This window comes from Nicotiana tomentosiformis, chromosome 1, assembly GCF_000390325.3.
Source record: "Nicotiana tomentosiformis chromosome 1, ASM39032v3, whole genome shotgun sequence".
In the NCBI taxonomy this organism is placed as follows: domain Eukaryota; kingdom Viridiplantae; phylum Streptophyta; class Magnoliopsida; order Solanales; family Solanaceae; genus Nicotiana; species Nicotiana tomentosiformis.
Genome location: NC_090812.1, coordinates 148935334 through 148958677, shown reverse-complemented (window position 1 = coordinate 148958677; position 23344 = coordinate 148935334). Strand labels below are relative to the sequence as shown.

Below are 23344 nucleotides of genomic sequence, written 5' to 3'. Positions count from 1 at the left end.
CTAGTTATTTCCTATTCTACTAACTCTGTATATTGCAGGATGTTCTCATTGTACAAGCACGCACAAAAGCTAAAGTTAAATGTGAGTTGAGAGCAAAATAGCAAAGTATTTTGCAAGAAATTCTTGTGTGATTCAAGTGTACGAACCTGAAGCTACATGAACCAGATAGAAGAACCAGTTCCAAGCGTCTGTCTTTTATTCTAGTTCAAATTGTAGTAGGAATTTCAAGTTGTACCTTTCAGCTTTATCTAGAAGCAATTTTATTAGGTACTCTGAATATTCAAGTTAGACTTAACTTGAAGTTATCGCAACAGTTAGAGGTCGGTTGCCACAACGGGATTAGAGTTAATCCTTAGGTTTACAAAGAGTTTTGTAAATGCTGTTTTGGCTCATTGATTTAATGAAGTGTTGGGAAAAATCCTACTGAGTAGTAAGTCGTGATTTTTTCACCTTTTGAGCTGAGTTTTTTTCACGTAAAATACTTGTGTTCTTTACTTTCCGCATTTCTTATTTTCGCAATAGTAGTATAAGGAACACATAGAAGAACCAGGTCATTCTATAATCAGTGCACGCGAAAATTGGACACCACATAAATCACCCCTCTTGTGTGGCATTGAAGTATAAAACATCAATATTATCTCACGTGGTTTCACAAATCTTTAACATCACTACAAACTGCAAGAGTAGCTTTTATTTTTTGCAAACATAGGTATGTAGCATCAATTAAGATGAAGAAATACAATGATCATTAATCAGCAGAAGTAGCAAAAGCAGGCAAAAGTAAAAGATACAAAGGCGCCATCCGGAAGACAATCTCCATGAACAGCATGCTCCCAATTTATGCATTGCTCGTTATAATTAATCGAAATAATGCATTCTCCTGTCCATGTTGTGCTGCGCTTTTCACAACTATATGCTTCTGCCATTTGCACCTCTGCGTACAATTGAAGGTAAAAGCTCAAACTAAATTGACTGTTCATTTATTTTTTTGGAGCCAAACATATATTCAGTGGCATGGCCACATATATTGAAGGGTGGTCAACTGAACACCCTTCATCAAAAACTTATACTACGTACATAAAAACTTATAATGCATATATAGGTTAAAAATTATTTTTTATATGCGTATATTAAATTTTGAACACTCTTCATGAAATTCTTGGTTTCTCCACTGTATTTAGTGGTAATTCCATTTATATATTTTTATTATCCAAACCAATTATGATAACATACTGATGTTTGAAATTTCAATATTGATAGAGAAATGAGAATAAAATGTTAATTTGATTTTACGGGTAAGTGGTTTTCTTATTGATTTTCTGGTCTTTGGCTAGGTGGCAGAAAATAATTTTTGAAAAATATACTCCCTCAATTTCAATTTATGTGAACCTATTATTTATTAGTTCGTGTCAAAAAGAATGACCTATTTTTTTTTATTTTTTAAACTTCATTCCCAGTTAAATGGGTCACATAAATTGAAACGTAGGGAGTATAATTTAGGCAAACACTACGAGACAAACAATCGGTAAGGACGATGGGGATAGACGTAGGTTGGGCTCTAGGGACGGAGTGGCGGTGGCGAGCGTAAAGGTGGGGGTGGGGTAGGGGTGGCTGGGTTTTAAGGGTGGTGAGGTAGGGGTTTGGGGGTCGAGGTGGCAATGGGGTGGGTGGGGGTTGGGGGTTGGGGTGGGAGTGGTGGAGGGTGAAAGGTAGAGGTGGGGAATTGTCACGACCCAAAATCTATCTAGTCGTGATGAGACATAACCCAACTCACTAGGTAAGCCAACTAACAACTATCCAATTTAATGAGACTGATCAAGAGAAGAAACGATAATATAGTTGCTTTTATACAAGAATTTTTCAAGGACTGGTAGTACAAATCATGAGCTTCTAAGATTTAGATTTTTACAAAACTGAATTGAAATAATTACAACATCCGTTTGAAATGTAAATGAACAGAAGTCGAATATAATGCTACCAACGACAAGTGATAGCCATAACTGGAACACAGGTACATCTTCAAATCTAGTTGCCTCCGTACGCAGCAACATCAGCATCCAACATCTGCACGCAAGGTGCAGAAGTATAGTATGAGTAGAGCCGACCCCATGTACTCAATAAGTAACAAACCTAACCTTAAGTTGAAAGTAGTGACAAGTTGGTACAAGAGGCCTAGTCCAACTCCAATAACCAGCAATAGTTCATAACAATCATAATAAAAATAGTGCAAGAAAAATAACCCAGAGTTATGATGCTGAACTTGCTCACAGTTATGGGAAAATAGGCATGTTTTTCAAATAAATTAGTAAAACCCAAATCTTTTACCGAAAGCACCAAAATATGAGCAAGTTTGTAAAACCGTGATTTCCTTTCAAAACTTTTCAAAAAGTAAATGTTTTATTATCAAATGGTACGAGGAAAGTACATCTTTATGCCTACATGTCAATGTGTATGAGAAGTCATGAATGACGTGATACCGTACAATATGAGAAAAATGCATCTCTATGCCTGTATGTCAAGTGTGTATGTCGAATGTAATACAACATAGTGAATAACCATATGCATACTCTCAGATTATCAATCCACTCAGTCCCCCCAGTCATTCAGTCCTCCCAATCACTCAGTCCTTATAGTGGCTCTGTCCTCACAGTCACTCAATCCTCTCAATCGTTCGACACTCGCACACAATCGGTACCTGCGCCCACTGTGGATGTGTAGACTCCGGAGGAGCAATTCCATCCCAAGCACTATAATAAGCCAATCATGGCACAAATCAAATAAACGTGCTACGGCGTGCATACTGATTCCCTAGTTATCCTCACAATCAGGCCCTCGACCTCATTCAGTCATCAATCTCTCTCTCAGGCTCTTAAGAATCATGATAATCAGCCTGAACAGTGATGATATGAGGTATAAATAAAGGAGAATGGAGACTGAGATATGATATGCAAATAATAGCTGTGATTGAGAATAAATTTCAAATTAAGCAATTAATTCAACATGTAACACGACCTTTGTGGGTCCAAAAAGTGTTAGCATGTGGCCTAAGCATGATTTCTAACATGGATCAAAACCCAATTACTCTAGCACGTAGAGATTTCATAGTTATAGATAAGATTAGCAAACTACACAGTACCACAGGAATAACCGAGTCACAATTCACGCTATGCACGACCACACGTCCGTCACCTAGCATGTGTGCCACCTCAACACAAAACACATATCACGCATATTCAGGGGTTCATACCCTCAGCACCAAGTTTAGAAGGGTAACTAACCTGGAACAAGCCAAATCTAATACCGAGCAAACCAAACGATACAACAAAAATACCATCTCGCATGTACCGACCTCCGAACGGCTCAAAACTAAACAAAAGCAACTCAAATACATCAAATAATGCCTAAGGAAACAATTCCAAATGATAAAGGTCGGATCTTTAATCAAAAGCCCAAAGTCAACCAAAACGTCAAACCTCGGGCCCGCACCTCGGAACCTGGCAAAACTTACAAAATCCGACAACCCATTCAATTATAAATCCAACCATACTAGTTTCACTCAAATCCGACTCCGAATCGATGTTCAAAACTCTAAAATTCACGCTATGAAACTTTATACAAAACCCCTCAATTTCTCATTTTACAACCAAATTCCAAAAATGAGGATAGATTCATGAAATATAATCAAAATCGATTAGAGAACACTTACCCCAATCCATATGCCGAAAATGGCTTCAATCCAAGCTACACATCTCCAGATATGATAAAATGGCTGAAATCCCCCGAAATATAACCACTGCCCATGTATTTACCCTTAGCGATCGCAGAAAATGCTTTGCGATCACGAAGCACAACTTTTCTCAACTCACAATTGCCCTTCGCGATAGCCAAAAACCAATCGCGATCGCGAAGAACAAGTTGCCCAACTCCTCCAGACAGCCTCTAGTATAATGGTCATAACCTTTCGTACAAAACTCCAAATGACAAATGGTTTGACTTTCGAAAAACTAGACACCAAGAGCTACAACTTTCATTTTTGGATCATCTCTAATTTCCTTATATATTCAAGATATAAGCTTCCAAAGTCAGCCCTATGCAGCAAAAATTTCTTCTTCACGAATGCGAATCTGTCTCCGCGAACGCGATTTACAGACCCTTTTCTCCCATTTTGCTCTTCGAGAACGTGATACAATGTCCGTGATCCCGATGCATACTGCTGTAGCCAAAAACCTGCATTTATAAATGGCCTAGAAATGGTCCAAAACCACCCTGAAACTCACCCGAGCCCCTCGGGACACCGTACGAACATACCAACAAGTCTCAAAATATATTACGGACTTACTCGAGGCCTCAAATCACATATAACAACATCGAAACGACGAATCGTACCACAATTCAAACTTAAAATTTTTTAAATCTTTTGATTTCCAAAACTCATGCCGAACCATATCAAATCAACTCAGAATGAACTCAAGTTTTGCTCACAAGACCAAAATGACATAACGAAGCTATTCCAATTCCCAGAACCACAATCCAAATCCAATATCCTCAAAGTCAACTCTCGGTCAAACTCATGAACTTTCCAAACCTTCAAATTCCCAACTTTCGCCAGTTAGCATTGAAACCTTCTAGAAATATCCAAATGTCAATCTAAGCATATGCCCGAGTCCAAAATCATCATCCGGGCCTAATGGAACCATCAAATCTCCGTCATGGAGTCAAATACATAAAAGTCAAACTTGGTCAATTCTTCCAACTTAAAGCTTCAAACATGAAATTCATTCTCCCAAATCACTTTCGAAAACCTGAAAATCAAAATCGACAATTCACACAAGTCACAATACATCATATAATGCTACTCAAGACTTCAAATAGATGAACAGAATGAAAATTCTCAAAACGACCGGCTGGGTCGTTACATTTTCCCCCACTTAAACAAACGTTCGTCCTCGAACATGTCAAGAGCTGTTCCTAAGCCGTCAAATCACTGTGTAACCGTACCATGAACATACCCGGGGGTGATCCTATGTCACCCTATTCCATATAGGCCCGACAACACAACATACCTGAAGATCATTACTTCAACCTTAGCCTGTAAATCACAGAATCCAATTTCCAACATCCGAAATTTCCTATAAGACCCAAATCTCGCATCTACACACTGTATAAGTCTGAACAACTTGTACCAAGTCATAACCATAACCCAAGTTGTAATCACATGATATACCGCATAACTCGCGTACTCATAGAAATAATTTCCGACCACAATAACTGCTCAAAACAAACCTGGTACCAGTAATAAACCTCATATCAAACAAAACCTCATTCTAAAACCTCTGCACACTACCGATGATGAAAGAAACACACAGAAACTCATAACCACTTTATCAGATCAACAAGTCATGGAGATCCCTCCCGCCTAACAAGAACCTAAACCAAATCCTAAGCTGACTTCCGATATTATTCCTCCATACATGCTGTAATAAAATCCGATAGTATCCATCCTATAACTACCTCATATCATCACACAACCACTCTAGTGACATGCCACATCAATACAATCTAAAGCCACAACCCGCGCAATATGTGCACCAATAAGCAACAACCCAAATGTACTCAATCATGGAAAATGACTCAAATGAAAGAACAATCCTGCAAGTTCAACAAGTACCACCACAACCGCAATGATACGAACCCATCATACAAAGTAGAACCAAGACACACGAATCTAACACAAAGGATCATATCCCGACATAACCCAACTGCAATGCGTGACCCCATCCAAACACGGGTCCATATGAAATACCTCAAGCCACCATGCTCAAAACCAATGACTACACGCAATTCAACATAAAATATATGAAGTGTATGACCATAACCACGGAGAAGCAATTAGCACAACATACCACAGTCCGGAGAGAACATAACCAAGGCGCAATTAACCATTCGACACCCCAATAACCAACTCGCTCAAATCCCACTACAAGACCCAAACAGAACCGCACCATGTGTGCTTATAACTAACAAATCACAAACTCTCGTAGCATAGAGGAGTAACACATAGATCATATCAGAACACAAATAAGCTCAACGCTATCGAATGGCACATCCCTCGATAATAATAGTACGGAGTCAACCAATCCGACCTGGTGTAGAATACACATCCTCATTGGGTCTACCAAATGGGCCCCAAATCAACTCTGGTCATCCAAAAATAGACAAATAACCCTTCGAAGGTCCACAATGATCTAACGATAACACATATTATCATCTGGCTAGCTTTATCCACACCTTCACAATCCATAACCACAAAACAATCTGCTTTTGAGAATTTTCGATCTCTAAATCCATAGAACACACGAATCATCATATCTGATCCCAACTCCACCACCCAATCTCATACACGATCATTCCATGAGAAATATTTCTAAAATTCTTTTGTGCCACATGGCAAAAATCTGAATATCAGCAGTCAATCAACCAGGCGAGTACCGCAATACCAACGAAGCATTTTGTAAGTCAACACACAATGTGCCTTCTGAAGTGCGCACCCTACTCAGAAATTACCAAGTAGTTATAACATTCATCTAAATATCTAAAATTGTCCATGCTGTACAAAATTCATGACCTTCCTTCCAAATCCGGATTGTGACCTTGCACATGCAAATCTCAACCCCCATACAACACACCGCATCTATTATGCCATCATATGAAAAGTACGAGAATCTCATAATCAACTCTGAGTCCAGCAGAATACATACCCGATCAGTCAGAAATCTTCCATTTGATCCCATCCAGGAGAAAACCACAATACGCAATATGTTCCTCACGCCGGTAGGAAATATCTATCTCAAACCATGTAAAAACAATCGAGAACTCTTCGAAACCCATTTGCACATAACCAAACCATCAGAACTGAATATCTCTAACTCAACCAAGTTGCGCAGATCATCAAACCCAAGATTATTGCCACAAAAAACCTGTAGAGACTCACCACAACATAGGTACCCAAAGAACCGACCATACCCATTACCATACTGATCCAATCTACTACAAAGTTGTCTTATTTTCTTCGAGTTCCTTCCGAATTACCCTCAATTTGACACTCCTCCTCGCCATAATACCATGATCCTCAACCAAAACTCAACCCACAAGATCCTAGAATAAAACCACACCGCCCTAAGTCTCATAAGCCGTTGTATTCCCTCTTAAGCACCCCAAAAGTACCACAACCGAGACACTCACTCTAAAGAGACCTTCTATGAATCCAAAACCGTTTCCTTCACCTTCCTGATGCTGAAATGTAGAATCCATAATGATATAGAAATGCCACAAGTCTCGACACCATCCAACTTAAATCTCAGATCTAGCCATATACAAATCTGCAAAACTCTCAATTGCTAGATATAAATCTTGAATCCATTAAAACATTCTCGAGAGTCATCCACTCTGCTCAAATCTCAATTGCACCAACCTTGTGCCACATTAGCACAACAACACCCAAAGAAGTAATCCACACCTTTAAGCAACCGAGAAATTTCCTACTCCACGCGCACTACATCCTTCACGAATAACAACTCAATCATCACATGATTCCTATATACCCATAAAGTGTAACATAACCCGTATCCAGAAATTCCTTTACTCGAGTCATCCTCGATCTCAACCTCCGCAAGTCATGTATGATTCACAGGTATGCCTCAAACCGAAACCAGCACAACATATAGCCATATAATTAAATCGGTGATAGTCCTTCTCATATCCCAAGAAAACTCTTCCCGTCATATTCAAACCATCTGAACATATCCCACAATCACATCATACTCATCTTATGGTCATCCAACCACTCATCGAGCCACAAATTTCATTAATAGGGACACTACTGGACTTATAAGTCCAAAAGTAAGTGCTCACACAACTAAAATCCATGTGCTCAAGCTACGGTCAAAACCTGGCCTCAAGTCCTCCAAACTGGCCTATCATTATCACGCCAAAATCATATCTCGCACCTCATCCATGACATCACAAGTCGTCGATGTACAACTGATACCGAGCGCTCACATGCACATGCGAATGTGCGGAAGGAATTCAAAGCGTTAAGCTTCAAGTTGAATCAATGTCGCACGATAAGGAAAGAAACATAGGAAGTTTATCCTAAATGCTATGTAGCCTCTCGAAGATAGGTAAGGATGTCATCATACCGATCCACAAGATTCTACTTATCAAGACCCCAATTTCCCTTCGTAGGATATCGTGATGGTACCTAGTCTCTAAGACTAGGTAATCCTAACACTCACTAAATAATTAGAAGAATTCAACCATCAAATAAAAGAAATACGAGATAAAACTCTTATACAAATTACAATTCCCAAAACCGGTAGTACAAGTCATAAGCTCTACTGAGTTTGCTAGAAAATCCCTAAATACAAATGTTCGGATGGAATTAAACACTACAATGAAAATATCAGAAGATGACTCTAAGGCCTGCGAATGCGACGATAGGTTTATCTTGAGTCTCCACAGCTCTCTCGGCCAGCTAATAATCAACAACTACCGAGGCACCTGGATCTGCACAAAAATGTGCAAAAGTGTAGTAAGAGTATACCATAGCGGTACCAAGTAAGTATCAAGACTTACCTCGGTGGAGTAGTGACGAGGGATAGTCAATACACCTACCGGACTAAACAAATTGAACAAGTGTGTAGACGAACTAACAGAGAAATAATATTAATATAAAGCTAAGCAGGATAAGGAATACAAGACAACACTTGCAATGATATACTAGTAACAACAATATTCAACAGGAAGCAGTTAGGTAATAATGTTGTAGAGTAACTAATCGTAGTCTAAGTCCAGGGAAACCATATAAAGGGAAAACTAGCAACAACTCAATGAGAACAACCACTTTCACACCAAATCTGCTCACGTATTTCAACGAGGTACTAAACCTCATAATCACAGCTCACGGGTCCCAATTCTTGAGCCCTAATCACTTGGCATCTTGTGCCCATATTACAACTCATAACCGCACGGACGACTCACATGCCAATAGAACAATCCTCATACATAAGGCAAGAAGACAAGAGTACAAATAATGGCTAATGTTATCAGGATTCACCTTTTAAAACCGATATGGGTGATTTAACTACGTGTATGCTTGTGCAAGTATTCTACCATAATTCCAGTCAACAAATACGAATAGAGTCAATGAATGGCACATAAGCAACGATCACCACAAAATATACAGTGTAACAGAAGCAGCAATGAAGTTTGAAGCAGCGACCAACACAACAAGATTAGCTACACAGAACTGAGCAAATAGTGCAACATGGAGGAAAACAATTAATAGTATGCTAAGAAAAAAACAATCAAACACAAGTGCACAGAAAGGGGAAATGACAATAAGAGCACTCTCGAGCTACCGCCTCGTAGTCTCAAATCGTAAATGAATCACAGCTTTCCTTATATCACCGCAGGAGCCTTTATATTTAGTTTTTGAAAATCATTTTCCCGAAATAGCATCCCGTATTTTAGCCCACTGTATGGCTAGTTCCCCTACTAGCCACGCGTTTCAAGACCACCTTATCGCACCTTATCGCTAGTTCTTAACGGAAGAAACCTCGTGCAACATTATAACAATCGCATGGCAGAAACCTTGTGCAACACAATAACAATCATACGGCAGAAACCTCGTGCAATACAATAACAATGCACGACAGAAACCTCGTGCAACACAATTACAACCGCACGGCAGAAACCTCGTGCAAACATATAAACAATTTTTTCAACAAAACAGGTATCCAAAAACATAACAACTCAAATAAATGACTTTCAAAATATGTGCCCACATGCCACAATATTTCCTCAAAACAGTTACAATATCACAACCACGTATAGCCCTCAGCTCAGCAACACTGAATACAGCAGCAACAACAATAATAACATGAGAATAAGGTAAGTAAATCAATACAAGAACTTCATAACACAAAGAACTAGAAGAACGAACTCACAAAGAAAGACACAATAGGGAAATAATAGTCTCAACAAGAATATTCAACAAGGGAGAGGTAATGTGTAACAATGATTCCATGAAAGTGCAATTCGGTGACAAGAGAGATAACATGAATCAATGTCCCAAAATAAGAATACATCAACAATGAAAGGGATAACAAACTTAAATTAAGGCTAAGAAATTACGGAAGAGATAATAATAATTTCAATTAAAGTTAGCATGACGATAAAAGGGGGCAACAACTTCAGTTGAGGCACATAAGAGTTTAGTCGACTATAAGGATAGAACATGAAGCAATTAATTCCAACTAAGACACGTAAGGATGAATTTAGTAAATGAGAAATTTAACATGACAAAACAACTTCATATTTAATGGACATAAGAACCTAAGAGCACTAGATGGTCAAATTTCCATAAATAAGTCTGAGCACGTACTCGTCACATTGCGTACTCGACCTTCTCATGACACAATTAGCACAAAGACTCAAATCCTAAGGGGTAGTTCCCCCACACAAAGTAAGGAAGATACTTACCTCAAAGAAGCTGGACAGTTACTCTAAAATGACCTTCTCGAGTGGAACACCCTCCAGACGGCTCAAATCTAACCAAAATAACTTCAACTCATAAATAAAACTCATTGAAAACAATTCCGGATAATAAAGCTTCAATATTTAACAAGAACTAAAAGTCAACCCAAAAGTCAAATATCAGGTCCGTACCTCGGAACTCGACCAAATTATAAAATTCGAACACCCATTCGATAACGAGTCCAACCACACAAGAATTACCAAATTCCGATAACGAATCGCGCTTCAAATCTCCATTTTACATTTTTGAAAGATTATGCAAATTTCTCAATTTTTTGATTCACTAATAAATGATGAAAATAACAATATAATCATGAAATACAACCAATTTCAGATATAGAACACTTACCCAAACCAAAATCCCTCCAGAATCGCCCAAAACTGAGGCTTCCAACTCAACCAAAACAATGAAAAATGACTGACTTCGATCCTTTATATTTCAGCCCAGAATCGCACCTGGGAAACAATTTGCGCGCCTACGATGTCGCTTATACGACAAAATAGTTGCTTCTATGGAGTCCACTTCCATTTGAGCGCATTGCACCTACTTCACTTACCTTGCTTCTGCGTCCCCAGGCACCGCTTCTGCGATCACGCAGGTGCGAAAAATAATATTGCACATGCGACCTCTGCCCTAATCTTTCCCAGTCACTTCTGCGGCTACTTCCTCACTTATGGGACTACACACCTGCGATCAAATTCATCACAGGTGCGATGGTGGCACCAGTCCAGAACTCCTCAGCATTTCTAAAGTCCAAATATCTAATCCGTTAACCATCCAAAATCCACCTGAGGCCCCCGAGACCTCAACTAAATATACCAATACGTCCTAAAACACGATAAGAACTTAGTCGAGGCCTCAAATCATATCAAACAATGTCAAAACTACGAATCGCACCACGAATCGAACTTATTAACTTCCAAATCTTCCAACTTCCAAAACTCGTGCCAAAACATATCAAATCAACCCGGAATGATGTCACATTTTGCACACAAGTTCCAAATGATATAACGGAGCTAATCCAACCCTCGGAATCGCATTCCGACCCTGATATCACCAAGGTCAACTCTCGGTCAAACCTCTCAACCTTCTAAAACTTCAACTTTCTAATTTTTGCCGAAATGCGTACCCTACGGACCTCCAAATCCAAATTTGGATGCATGCCTAAGTCCGAAATCACTATACAAAGCTGTTTAAATCATCAAAATTCCATACTAGAGTCGTTTGCTCAAATGTCAAACTCCGGTCAACTCTTTTCATTTAAGCTTCAAATATAAAAAATTATTCTTTCAATTAAATCCCGAATCATCTGAAAACCAATCTCGACCACATACGCAAGTCATAATACACATTTCGAAGCGTCTTAAGGCCCTAAGTCGCTGAATGGGTCACTAATTCCCAAAATGACCGGCCGGGTCGTTACATTCTCTCCCTCTTAAACAAACGTCAGTTCTCGAACATGCCCAGTACCACTCCGAGGTCATCAAATCATAATGTACTCATCATGCATATACTCACGGGTGATCCCACGTCACCCCAATCCACACAGGCCCGACGACACCATCTCAACTGAAGATTATTCCTTCCACCCATACTGGCAAACCATAGAACCAAATTTCTCACCATCCAATCATTTCCAAAAGACTCGATACCTACATCAACACATGGTACCAACCTCAACTAGCTGCAACAACTTATGCCTACACCCACCAGGTGCAACCACACGACGTAACACATAACACATATGCCTTAAACAACAACTCTAGCCACAGTAGCTGCCCATATCAAATCCAGTACAGGCAATTAGCCTCATATCCGTTAGAACCCTATTTTAAACTGTCACAACACTGATAACGATGCAAGAAACATGAAGACATCGTATCTATTCACTAGTACCAATAAGTCACATCTAACGCCATCGGGGCACACATCTCGCAAGCTAAAACTCAATAAGCACATCACAAACATGACTGAATATGTAAAGAGAAACACATAAGAGAACTATAAAACAAGCCCAACATGCACCACTCCCTATTAGAATCAGACTACGAATCAATTTCACAAAGGAAGAATTGCAGCATATGAATAAATCACAAGGATCTCATCCTGATATAACTCCATCGCGGCCCGTAGCTCGGCTCAAACATATCAAATCACATGAAAACGCGAGGATCCCGCCCTCAACTCTGAATCACAAGTAGAATACACATCATACCAACAGAAATCTTCCACTAATTCAATTCCGCCAACAAAATCACAACACATACTGAACTCCCACACAAGTAGAACATCTAAACCACAAATCGCAACCAAGTATCCAGAAATCACATCAAAACTACCGTAATGAGTAACAGAAATTCACTTCTAGTCTCATAGCTCTGAGTAATGATAAAAACAAAATGATAGACATGGGCTACCACTATAGAATCTCCCACTAGGGGTAAGCACATAAGCAGAGTACACGATCATGAAACTCACCCATATGTGAAGTAAAATAGAAGGACTCACCCTAATAAGCAGAACCGAATAAGATACGAATAATGCTCTTCTATAACAAATCGAACGAATAAATGTACGATATTATCCAGTGTAGAGGCCTCAGCCCTACAGTAGAAAACACATCAGCAAGTTGGGCCTCCCCCTCTTAGGTGCCCTCTACTCGCCTGACCTGCACCCTAAGCTGGCGGTGTAGGGATATCAGCATTTGAAGCAGAACTCATAGCCTGAATACCCCGTTGTGACACATCTGTCTGGATTCTGGGACAGTCTCTTACCATGTGGCTGTATTTCCACACTCAAAGCAACCTCTCTGCTACCGTGGTTGCGGAAGTTATCCGGTACAGGTACCCTGAGACCCATGGTTACCTGGAACACCGTGCAAAACCTGAAGTGCAAACTGAACTGGCTGACCCGCAAAACCTCTACTATGCCATACTCTGCCTCCAAAATTGGAATCAGTAGGTCTCTATGGTCTACGAGGCCTCTTAGCCTCCCTGACCTCTAACTCCTGACCTCGCATGACTTCTAATCGGTGAGCGATCTCTACCACCTACTGAAATAGAACATCCGACTCCAACTCCCGAGCTATGCTAACCGGATATTATGACTGAGCCCCTCAAAGAACCTACTAACTCACTCTCCAACTGTAGAAACCAAAATAGGTACATGTCTGGACAATTCATTGAATATAGCAGCATACTTTGACACTGACATAGTGCCTTGGCACAACTGCTCAAACTCCACGCGCCATGCATCCCAAAGGGTCTGGAGAACAAACTCTCTCAAGAACATCCCTGAAAACTGAACCCATGAAAGTGAAGCTGCGTCGACCGGACTACTCAATTTATACGCTCGCCACCACTGGTATGTCGCTCCCTTAAGCTGGAATGCAGTAAAAGCAACTCCATTCGTCTCCACAAAACCCATAGTGCAGAGAATATAGTAGAACTCTCCTAGGAACTCATGCGCATCCTCTGAAGCCAAACCACCGAAATTAGGAGGGTAATACTTCTTGAACTTCGCAAGTCTAAGTTGTTCTTTCTTATATGCCGATGCCCTAACTGCGGGCTGAACTAGGATAACAAGATGTGTTGGCATGACACCTGGAACCTGACAATGTGGACTCGCTGATCTGGAGTATGGGCGCCAGGAGTCTGAGCTCCTCCCCCGATCTGTGAAGTAGCTGGTGGAACCAAAATTAACTTTTCGCCTGAGCCAATGTACCAAGCATGCTCAGGAACTGTGCTAAAGTCTCCTGAAGTCCTGGGGTAACCACAGGTGCCTCCGGTACCTGTCCCCCAACTGGAGCTACTGGCGGTTCCTCAGCGGTTACTCTGACGGGTGCTCTAGCTATAGCATGTGCTCCTCCTAGGCCTCTTCCTCTTCCTCTTCCTCTTCCTCTTCCCCGGCCCCTAGCAACGCCGGCTCTGGGGCGGTGTTGTCGGTAACTACAGCTCGTGTCCTCACCATTTGTGAGAGAATAGAATGATAAGGTTCGAACTCCGAGATCAATAAACTCACATGATAAGAATAAAAGAAGTGAAACTATCCTAATAGTTCAGTAGCCTATCGAAGATAAGTACAGACATCTCCGTACCGATCTGCAAGACTCTACTAAACTCGCTTATGACTCGTACCACCAATGAACCTAAAGCTCTGATACCAACTCGTCACAACCCTAATTTCCCTCCAAAGGATGTCGTGACGTTACCTAGTCTCTAAGACTAGGTGATCCTAACACTTACTAAATAATAAGAAGAATTCAACCATCAAATAAAAAAATATGAGATAAAAATCTAATACAAATTAGAATTCCCAAAACCGGTAGTACAAGTCATAAGCTCTACTGAGTTTAGTAGAAAATCCTTAAATACAACTGTTCGGATGGAATTAAACAGTCCAATAAAAATATAAGAAGGTGATTCTGAGGCCTATGAACGTGACAACACGTTTACCTTGACTCTCCACAGGTCGACCAGCCAGCTAATAATCAACAACAATCGAGGCACCTGGATTTGCATAAAAATACGCAGAAGTGTAGTGTGAGTACACCACAGCGGTACCCAGTAAGTATCAAGACTAACCTCGGTGGAGTAGTGACGAGGAACAGTCAAGACACCAACCGGACTAAACAACCTGAATAAGTGTGTAGATGAACTAACAGATAAAAAATATTAATATAAAGCTAAGCAGGATAAGGAATACAAGACAATACTTGTAATTATACACTAGTAACAATAATATTCAACAGGAAGAAGTTATGTAATAATATTGTAGAGTAACTAATCGCAGTCTAAGTCTGGGAAAACCAAATAAAGGAAAAACTAGCAACAACTCAATTAGAACAACCGCTTTCACACCAAATCTGTTCAAGCATTTTCACGAGGTACCGAATCTCATAATCACAGCTCAGAGGTCCTAATTCATGAACCATAATCACTTGGTATCTTATGCCCAGATTACAACTCATTACTGCACGGATGACTCACGTGCCAATAGAACAATCCTCACACAGAAGGCAAGAAGACAAGAGTACGCATAATGGTTAATGTCATCAGGATTAATCTTTTAAAACCGATATGTGTGATTTAACTACGTGTATGCTTGTGCAAGTGTTCTACCATAATTCCAATCAACAAATAAGAGTGGAGTCAATGAATGGCACATAAGCAACGATCACCACGAAATATATGGTGTAACAGAAGAAGCAATGAAGTTTGAAGCAGCGACCAGCACAACAAGATTAGCTACACAAAGCTGAGAAAATAGTGCAACACAGAGGAAAACAATTAATAGTATGCTAAGAAAAATAACAATCAAAGTCAAGTGCAAAGAAAAGGGGAAACGACAACAAGAGCACTCCCGAGGTACCGCCTCATAGTCTTAAATAGTAAATGAATCACAACTTTCCTTATATCACCGCAGGAGCCTATATATTTAGTTTTTGAAAATCATTTTCCCGATATAGCATCCCGCATTTTAGCCCACCTTATCACACCGCATGGCTTCTAGTAGTCCCCTACTAGCCACACGTTTCAATCCCACATTATCTCACCGCATGCGTTTTAACACCCAAACCTTATATTACCGCATGCGTATTAATAACAATAGCACGGTAGAAATCTCATGCAACACAATAACAACCGCACGGCAGAAACCTCATGCAAATACATAAATAATTTTCTCAACAAAACACGTATGCCAAAAACATAACAACTCAAATAAATAACTTTCACAATATGTGCCCACATGCCACAACATTTACTCAAAATAGCTGCAATATCACAACCATGTATAGCCCTCGGCTCAGCAACACTGAATACAATAGCAATAACAATAATAACATGAGAATATGGCAAGTAAATCAATACAGGAACTTCATAACACAAAGAAACGGAAGAACGAACTCACAAAGAAAGACACTACAAGGAAATAATAGTCTCAACAAGAATAGTTCAACAAGGGAGAGGTAATGTGTAACAATGATTTCACAAAAGTGCAATTCGACGACAAGAGAGATAGCATGAATCAATGACCCCAAATAAATATACGTCAACAATGAAAGGGATAACAAACTTCAATTAAGGCTAAGTAATTATGGAAGAGATAATAACGATAAGGTTAAGCAATTACAGAAAGGATAGCTTGATCATAAAAGGGGCAACAACTTCAGTTAAGGTAATTAAAAGTTTAATCGGTAATAAGGGTAGAACATGAAGCAATTAATTTCAATTAAGACACTTAAGGATGAATTTAGTAAATAAAATTTAACATGACAAAACAACTTCATATTTAATGGACATAAGAACCTAAGAGCACTAGATGGTCAAATTTCCATAAATAAGTCTGAGCATGTACTAGTCACCTCGCGTACTCGGCCTTCACATGACACAATTAGCTCAAAGACTCAAATCCTAAGGGGTAGTTCCCCCACACAAAGTTAGGCAAGATACTTACCTCAAAGAAGCTAGATCGTTACTCTAAAATGACCTTCTCGAGTGAAACACCCCCCGGACGGCTCAAATCTAACCAAAATAACTTCAATTCATAAATAAAACTCATTGAAAACAATTCCGGATAATAAAGCTTCAATCTTTAACAAAAACTAAAAGTCAACCGAAAAGTCAAACCATGGGCCCGCACCTCGGAACCCGACCAAACTTATAAAATCCGGACACCCATCCAATAACGAGTCCAACCACACAAAAATTATTAAATTCCAAAAACGAATCGCCCTTCAAATCTCCATTTTAACTTTTTGAAAGATTATGCAAATTTCTCAATTTTTGATTCACTAATAAATGATGCAAATAACCATATAATCAGGAAATACAACCAATTTCAGAAATAGAACACTTACCCAAACCAAAATCGTAAAGAATCCTCTAGAATTTCCCAAAATCGAGGCTTCCAACTCAACTAAAATAATGAAAAATTACTGACTTCAATCCTTTATGTTTCTGCCCAGAATTGCACCTGCGAAACAATTTGCGCGCCTGCGATGCCACTTCTGCAGAGTCCACATTCAGTTGAAACCATCGCACCTGCGGCAGAAAGTCTGTTTCTGCGCAAACGCAGGTGCGAGCTGCAAATACGCTTCTGCACTTACCTCGCTTCTGTGTCCCCAGGCACCGCTGCCGCGATCACGTAGGTGCGAAAAATAACACCGCACCTGCAACCTCTGCCCTGATCCTTCGTAGCCACTTTTGCTGCTACTTCCTCGCTTATGTGACTATGCACATGTGACCAAATCCATCGCAGGTGCGATGGCACCAGTCCAGAACTCCTCAGCATTTCTAAAGTCCAAAACTTCGATCTTTTAACCATCCGAAATCCACCTGAGGACCCCGGGACCTCAATCAAATATACTAATACATCCTAAAACATGATACAAACTTAGTCGAGGTCTCAAATCACATCAAACAATTCTGAAACTATGAATCGCACCATAAGTCGAACTTATGAACGTTCAAATCTTCCAACTTCCAAAACTCGTGCCAAAACATGTCAAATCAACCCCGAATGACGTCAAATTTTGCATACAAGTTCAAAATGACATAACTTAGCTAATCCAACTCTCAGAATCGCATTCCGACCCCGATATCACCAAGGTCAACTCTCGGCCAAACCTCTCAGCCTTCTAAAACTTCAACTTTCTAATTTTCGCCGAAATGCTTTAATTACCCTACGGACCTCCAAATCCGAATCCGGACGCACATCTAAGTCCTATATCACCATACGAAGTTGTTGAAATTGTCAAAATTTCATTTCGGAGTCATTTTCTCAAAGGATAAACTCCGGTCAACTCTTTTTATTTAAGTTTCAAAAATAGGAATTGTTCTTTCAATTAAATTCCAAATCATCTAAAAATCAATCTCGATCACAAACGCAAGTCATAAAACATATTAAGAAGCTTCTCAAGACCTTAAGTCGCCGAACGGGGCGCTAATTCTCAAAACGACTGGTCGAGTTGTTGCACTGCCAGACACTTGCTCATGACTCGTAGAACCTATAAACCTAGAGCTCTAATGCCAACTTGTCACGACCCAAAATCCATCTAGTCGTGATGGCACCTAACCCAACCCGTTAGGTAATCCAACTAACAACTATCAAATTTAATGAGATTGATCAAGAGAGGAAATAATAATAATACAGCTGCTTTTATATAAGAATTTCCCAAGGACTGATAGTACAAATCATGAGCTTCTAAGATTTAGATTTTTTACAAAACTGAATTGAAATAATTACAACATCTGTTTGAAATGTAAATGAAAAGAATTCGAATCTAATGCTACCAAGGAGAAGTGATAGCCATAACTGGAACACAGGTACATCTTCAAATCTAGCTCCCGACGTACGCAGCAACATCAACATCCAACATCTGCACAGAAGGTGCAGGAGTGTAGTGTGAGTACAACTGACCACATGTACTCAATAAGTAACAAACCTAACCTTAGGTTGAAAGTAGTGACGAGTTGGAACAAGGGTCGGAGTCCAACTTCAATAACCAGGAACAGTTCTTAACAATCATAATAAAAATAGTACAAGAAAGATAACCAAGAGCTATGATGCCCAACTCGCTCATAGTTTCGGGAAAATAGGCATGTTTTTCAAATAAAATAGTAAAACCCAAATCTTTTATCAAAAGCACCAAAATATGAGTAAGTTTGTTAAACAGTGATTTTATTTCCAAAACATTTCAACAGGTAAATGTTTGATTATCAAATGGCATGAGGAAAGTACATCTTTATGCCCATATGTCAATGTGTATGAAAAGTCATGAATGACGTGATACTATACATCATGAGGAAAATGCATCTCTATGCATGTATGTCAAGTCTGCTTGTCGAATGCAATACAACATAGTGAATAACCATATGCATACCCTCAGAGTATCAATCCACCCAGTCCCCCCAGTCACTCAATCACTCAGTCCTCATAGTTACTTAATCCTCATAGTCACTCATTCCTCCCAATCGCTCGGCACTCGCACTCAATAGGTATCTGCACCCATTGTGGATGTGTAGATTCTGGAAGGGCAATTCCAGCCCAAGCACTATAATAAACCAATCATGGCACAAATCAAATAAACGTGCTAAGCATACCGATTCCCTAGTTATCCTCACATTCAGGCCCTCGACCTCACTAAGTCATCAATCTCTCCAGCCTCTCGGGCTCACAAGAATCATGATAATCAGCCCGAACAGTGATGTTATGATGTATAAATAAAGGACAATAGAGACTGAGATATGATATGCAAATAATAGTTGTGACTGAGTATAAATTTCAAATTAAGCAATTAATTCAACATGTAACACGAGCTCTGTGGATCCAAATAGTGCCAGCATGTGGCCTAACATTTCTAAGATGGATCACATCCCAATTACTCTAGCACGTAGAGATTTCATGGTTACATATAAGATTAGGTATGTAACCACATAGTACTACAAAAATAACTGAGTCACAATTCACACGGTGCACGCGCACACGTCTGTCACCTAGCATGTGTGTCACCTCAACACAAAACACATATCACGCATATTCAGGGGTTCATACCCTCAGCACCAAGTTTAAAAATATTACGTACCTCGAATAAGCCAAATCTAATACCGAGCAGGCCAAATGGTACTCCAAAAATGCCATCTCGTGTGTACCGACCTCCGAACGGCTCGACACTAACCAAAAGCAACTCAAATACATCAAATAATGCGTAAGGAAACAATTCCAAATGATAAATGTCGAATATTAAATCAAAAGCCCAAAATCAACCAAAAATTCAAACCCTGTACCCGCACCTCGGAACTCGACAAAACTCACAAAATCCGACAAACCATATACGAGTCCAACTATACTAGTTTCACTCAAATCTGACTCTGAATCTGACCCTCAGTTTCTCTTTTTAAATCAATAACCAAATGTTAAAAACAAGGATAGATTAATGAAATATAATCAAAATCGAGTAAAGAACACTTACCCCATATGGCGAGAATCGCTTAAATCCGAGCTCCACAACTCCAAATATGATAAAATAGCCGAAACCCCGATTTATAGCTTTTGCCTAGGTATTTACCCTTCGTGGTCACGAAAAATGCTTTATGATCGTGAAGCACAACTTTTCTGAGCTCAAAATTTCCCTTCGCGATCGCGGAAAACCAATTGCGATCGCGGAGAACTAGGTGCCCAACTCCTCCAGACAGCCTCTAGTATAATACTCATAACATTTTGTACCAAATTCTAAATGACAAATGGTTTAACTTTCTGAAAACTAGGAACCAAGGGCTACAACTTTTATTTTTGGATCATCTTCAAATTCCTTATAGATTGCAACATATATAAGCTTCCAAAGTCAACCCTCTGCAGCAAAAATTTCTTCTTGGCGAACGCGATTCACAAGCCTCTTTCTCCTAGTTTGCTCTTCGCGAACGCGATCCAATGTCCGCGATCACGATGCACATTGTTGTAGCCAAAAATCAGCCAATAAAAAGGGCCTATAAATGGTCTGAAACTACCCTGAAACTCACCTGAACCCCTCGGGACTCCGTCCGAACGTACCAACAAGTCTCAAAATATATTACGGACTTACTCAAGGCCTGAAATCACATATAACAACATTAAAAATGACGAATCATACCACAATTCAAAATTAGAAATTTTTAAATCTTTCGATTTCCAAAACTTGTGCCGAACCATTTCATATCAACTCGGAATGAACTCAAATTTTGCACACAAGTCCAAAATGACATAACTAAGCTATTCTAATTCCTGGAACCACAATCCGAATCCGATATCCTCAAAGTCAACTCTCGGTCAAACTTATGAACTTTCCAAACCTTTAAATTCTCAATTTTTACCAATTAGCGCCAAAACCTTCTAGAAATATTCAAATGCCAATCCGAGCATACGCCCGAGTCCAAAATCACCATACGGACCTAATAGAACCATTAAAACACCGTTCCGGGGTCAAATACACAAAAGTCAAACTTGGTCAACTCTTCCGACTTAAAGTTTCAAACATGAACTTCATTCTTTCAATCACTTCCGAAAACCTGAAAATCAAAACCGACGATTCACACAAGTCATAATACATCATATGATGTTGCTCAAGACTTCAAATAGCTTAACGGAATGCAAATGCTCAAAACGATCGGTTGAGTCATTACAGGAATATGATGTGAAAGGTTGAGAAAGGGTTCTGAAAAATATATTTCCTCCTTTTGGTAGGAAAGTCATTTTCCTCCAATCGGAGAAAAATGAGTTCATGAGAAAACTATTTTCCAAGATGGAAGAATTGGAAAATATTCTTCAAAAAAATACTTCCATTCGTACCAAATACACTCTAAATCTAAACAACGTCAGACACATAGTGTTACGTGGGATTTATAGATTGTTGGCCACTCACCAGTTGAAACAATGAGGAAGCAAAAGAAGACAGCAAGAAAGGCAGTGTAGTGAAGTTGAGACTTAGCCATATTTGTGAAATATGTTTCTTGATTCTTAATTTGTAACTAAGTTAGGATTTAACTTTCACATTTTATAGTGAAATCGAAAGAAGGAAATGCGTTATTGTGGGGATAAGAAATCACCAGGTAATAATGTATCGTGAAACATTTAAGAAAATACAAAGATTTAGAATTCTACACCTTCGAAAATAGCGGAAGGAATTGTATTCTTACTTTAGTGTCGTATCGTAAAATTTGGATGACACTATTTGTTTTCTCTAGCTAAAACAAATCGAAAAAATCAATATGTTGTTAAATTAATCTTCTAGAGATTTAGACCTCGAATTGAGGTTGGATCTCGAAATAAATTACATATTTGGACTTGGATCAGAGATGAATGAGTAATCTAGATTTGGTCTTAATTTCGGATTTCAACCATGTGAACCAGAGTTAACGTTTTGTTGACTTTTCCAAATATGTTAAAAATCGAATCTTTTTTATATTACGGTAGTTTCTAAAGCATGTTTTGACTTATTTGAGTTATATTTGATAGATTCAGGTGGTTTGGAGGCTTGTTCTAAAGGGAAAGTTGTGTTGGATTATTAATTTTGTTCCGAAAAGTGGTAAGTATTATGGTTAACCTTGATTTAAAGAATACAGGACATGATTGGTTTATTTTCTACGTGATCTATATGTGGGAACGATGTATATGCAAGGTGACGAGTGTATATGTGCTATCATGGGATTAAGCACGCGAGATGGTGTACAGTTTATTTCATACATTTGATTATACCATATCTTTACTTATTTTATGCTTTTACTTATTATGTACTCTATTTGGTATATGGTTTTACTTGATATGTATGCTTTTACTGCTACATGTCTTTATTTTGTCATATGCTTCTACTTGTTTATGCCTTTATTTAGTGTATGTCTTTACTTGTTACATGCTCTTACATGTTATTAGACAGTTTTTACTTGCTTCATGTCTTTACCTGCTTCACGCCTTTACTTGCTTTATTGCCTCCTTTTGTTTCTTGTCTTACTCTACTATTCTATGTCGAATTGTGTGACTGTTAGATTGTCCTCATGTTTACGACTTATTGAAATCTTTATTGACATATATATGGTGAGAGTAGTTCTTGAATATCGAATTGTCTATTACTCTTTGTTCGTGTTCATATTTGCTTGGTGAATTATGAGTTTTAGTTCTCTCCTATGTTATGTTGTGAGTTTCACCATACTTAATTATTTATTGGACGGGTTTATACGAATTAGTATATGGGGCTACACGCCGCAATGGTACTTA

At 39.2% G+C, this 23344-nt stretch overlaps 1 long non-coding RNA gene across 1 annotated transcript; it reads right to left on the bottom strand.

The window, feature by feature from the left end:
• Positions 1–669: 669 nt before the first annotated feature.
• Positions 670–22087, bottom strand: LOC138893483 (uncharacterized). The gene is made up of 2 exons (XR_011409021.1): positions 21996–22087; positions 670–934 (listed from the first exon to the last, which is right to left on the bottom strand). It is a non-coding gene; the product is annotated as an uncharacterized lncRNA (long non-coding RNA).
• Positions 22088–23344: the final 1257 nt, after the last annotated feature.